Source organism: Pangasianodon hypophthalmus, chromosome 30 (assembly GCF_027358585.1).
Source record: "Pangasianodon hypophthalmus isolate fPanHyp1 chromosome 30, fPanHyp1.pri, whole genome shotgun sequence".
Taxonomy (NCBI): Eukaryota; Metazoa; Chordata; class Actinopteri; order Siluriformes; family Pangasiidae; genus Pangasianodon; species Pangasianodon hypophthalmus.
The window spans coordinates 6,977,117-6,980,879 of record NC_069739.1 but is presented as its reverse complement, the minus strand read 5'-3'; the positions used below and the strand labels follow the sequence as shown (position 1 = coordinate 6,980,879).

The 3,763-nt window shown below is 46.7% G+C and overlaps 1 pseudogene; it reads right to left on the bottom strand.

Annotated features, from left to right (window-relative positions):
• Window positions 1-1,697: 1,697 nt before the first annotated feature.
• Window positions 1,698-3,318, bottom strand: LOC128317817 (uncharacterized; annotated as a pseudogene).
• Window positions 3,319-3,763: the final 445 nt, after the last annotated feature.

Sequence of the window (3,763 nt, the reverse complement as noted above, 5' to 3'; positions counted from 1 at the left end):
TCACCATCAGCTGTGAGCTTTATATTGACAGAGGTGAATCTTTCCTAATCAAACCCAACACTAAAATATGGTACAATCTTAACTAAACAAAATATAAAATATAAAATAAACATAATTATCTGCTTGCTGGATGTTCCAAATTTCAAATTATCCCAAAATGTATTTACCATATGAACTAATAAATGTTAGTTGGAATTAATTGTACTAAAGCATAAGTATTTTCATAAAATATTTCATTGTGAAATGTTGTAGTTCATATTGTATTCAGTAGATTCAGTTTTTGTATGTTTGTTTCTGTAGGCTGTGCTCTCTCTGGTGATAAAAATCAGGTAGTGATCACACGACACAAAGGTGCTTCAGTGCTGTTACCCTGCTCCTGCTCTGACCTGCAAACCAAACCTCAGAAATTCACCTGGGAGAGCTACAGAACAGGACGTCTGTCAGAAATGTTAAATCATAAACTCTACCGTGGCAGACTTCAGCTGTTTAATAACATTTCTCCTGCTAATCTGTCTCTGCTCATATCTGACCTGAGAGAAGAGGATCAGGGCGTCTACAGGTGCAGCACTGAGAAGGAACACAGATACATCTGGCTTTATGTGAAAGGTAAAGTATTTAAATACACAATAAAAGCTGATATTCATTGTGAAGGCAGACTTCATAAGTGTTCAAATGAATTATAGTTACATATGTTAAAGAAAAAGTCTATTCCATTTACTATAACTGAGGGTTTTACACTAGTATTCATATTGTGACTCATCAAAATCAAGTTATAAATGATCAATTCTGTGATATCGTACATCCTTGGATGCTTCTCCTTCAGTCATTTTGCAATGCCTTTAGCCAGGAGGTCGTGTCATCAGATGGTTACCAACAATCCTGAAGTATTTTGACCCTTAACCATAACACTCTCCTGTTGGCAGGTGAGCAGTGATGGCCAGCCACTAATCACTCCCTCCTGGCTGCCAGCTCAACTCCTCCCTCCTGCTCCAAATCCAACAAGAGGCTCTTTCTGCTGCCTCCCCCAGTCTTCGCACCACCTTCTTTCTCTCTGTCCCCCTCAGTCCAACGTCTGTCATTAGCTTCCCCTGCATCCCACCTCCACTGGGTACAACCATGTCTGCCAGTCTTTGTCCCTGCAGTCCCGCAGCAGATCTTTATAGCGTTCAGACTTCCTTTCAAATGCCTCCTCCCACCCCTCTTCCCACAGCACAGTAAGCTCCACTAGGATGATCTTCTTTCCTTCTGTGGAGAAAATGACTGCGTTGGGTCTTAAGATAGTGTGGACGACATCTGGGAACTGGTGCCTTCTCTTCAGGTCTACCCTAAGCTCCCATGCTTGGGCAGACTGCAGGATACTTACCCTGGTTTTATTGGGCCCTGGTGGTACTGTCCCCTCCTTGAGGAATGCTATATCAGGTGGCAGCTTGTTCCTATGTTGACATTTCCTGGTTCTCTCCTGCTCTAGAATGTCTGCTAGCACAGTCAGTACTTTGTCATGGCGCCATGTGTATCTGCCCTGGGCAAGCCCGGTCTTACATCGTGTCAAGATGTGTGCCATCGTTCCCTTTTGCCCGCAGAGCTTGCATGTTGGGTCGTACCTCATCCCCCATCTGTGTAGGTTCACAGGGGGTGGAAGGGTGTCATAGATGGCCCTAAGCAAGAAGGAGATCCGGTATGGCTCAAGCCTCCAAAGGTCAGTCCATGTCACTTTCCTCTTGGGGAGATCCCACCTTGTCCAGGCTCCCTGGGTTCCTAGCTGCACAACTTTTGCCTTCCTCCGCTCTTCCTCTAGGTCCCTTATTTCCGGCTGGACCATGGCTCACTTTCCCCCACCTTTGGTTGACTTTCCCCCACCTTTGGAAGTGGGTCATTCCCAGGCCTTGCCTTCTCGTGCATGGTGCTCCAATGATGTCTTTGAGCTTTAAGTTCCCTTCTGCTAGGGCCAGAGATGCTGAGGCCTCCCACTTCCATCCTGACCTGGTTTTAATTCCAGCTCCTCTGACCTTGTTGTCTCTTGAATCCCTGAAGATCATGGCCACCCTGCACTTCGCTACTTGGAACTCCTCAACCAGGGAAGAGAGGGGTAGTTGTAATTGCCCAGATCTGATGTATAGCCCAGCTGATGTGAAGCCTAGAGGGATTCCCAGCCACCTTCTGAGGTGTGAGTTGATCTTACGTTCCACTTCTTCCACTGCTGTAAGTGGAACTTCATACACTGTCATCAGCTACATCAGTCTGGGGAGCAGGCCATGTTGATAAAGCCATGCTTTAAACTTCCCTGGGAGTCCTGATTTGTCAATTTTCTTCAACCAACCCTCTGCTTGCTTGTCAGTGCTGCGGACATTGTTGTGGTCCCTTAATGACTCGTCGTGCCACTTTCCCAGATACTTGATGGGATTGTCCTTAATAGAAGTGATGATCTCGCCTTGTATGACCAAGCTCCTTGATTTTCTTGGCTTAAAAGTCATTCTGGCCCACTTTGCCAGCTCATCAAGCTTTGTTAGTACCCACCTAGCCTGTACATGGGATGATGTTGTAATTGTAAGGTCATCCATGTAACCCCTGATAGCTGGTGGCTGGATTCCTGAATCCATCATTGGGCCTCTGGTTTCCTCCTGCTTTGATGATGAGGTTCATGCCCATGACGAACAGGGTTGGGGAGACTGTATATCCTGTGACAATCCCTCTCTCGAGGCGCTGCCACTGTGTGATGTAGTCCTTCGTTTTAAAACGGAGCTTGATTCCATCCAGGTAGCTGCTGATCATTGCCTTGATGTGATCTGGGATATGGTAGTACTTCAGAGCTGTCCTGATTAGATCGTGGGGGATGGACCCGTAGGCGTTAGCCAAGTCCAGCCAGACTACTGTCAGGTCGCCTTTCTTTGCCCTGGCCTCATGTATCATCTGGCTTAGGACTCCTGTGTGTTCCAGGCATCCAGAAAATCCTGGGATCCCGCCCTTTTGAATTGAGGTGTTGACATATCCATTCTCAATCATGTATGGGGACATCCTCTTTGCCAGCACTGAGAAGAAGATTTTGCATTCAGCACAGAGTAGGGAGATGGTCCTAAATTGGCTTATGCTCGCTGAGGCTTCCTCTTTGGGGACAAAGCATCCTTCTGTCTTCTGCCAGCTTGATGGAATGGTGCCTTTCTTCCAGATCTTCTGGAGCAGCTTCCACAACCGCCAGAGAAGCTGTGGGCACTTCTTGTACACCCTATAGGGTATACCGCTGGGACCTGGGGCTGACGCCGCTCATGCCTTTTAAACCACTTCCTGGATTTCCTTCCAGGTTGGTTCATTGATGTTGAGCATGATGGTGGGGGCTCTGCCATACCAATTACTGGATTTTCATTTAGGGGAAGACGGCTGTTTGGGTCACTATGTGTCTCCTTGAGAAATTCCTCCACCTCCTCTTTAGGGCTATTAAGACTCCCAGATTTAGCTTCTCCCAGTATAGACCTGGTGAAGTTGTAGGGATCCTTTATGAACTGGGCCCACCACTTCTCCTTCTCCTTGGTCAGTTTCCTTGTCCTTTCTGCCCTTCTTAGTCTCCTGAGGCACTCCCAAAGCCTACTTGTGAGTTCCTTTATCCCTTCCTTTTCCTCAGTGCTACTTGCTTTGTATCTCTTGTTAAGGCTCTTGATCTCTTTCCTTAAGTTGTGAATTTCCCTCTCTCTTCTGTTTGGTTGCTTCCCTACCTTGATGTTTCCCTTCCTCTCTGTTGTACCAAATCGTTCCTTTGCTAGGCTGTACGTGA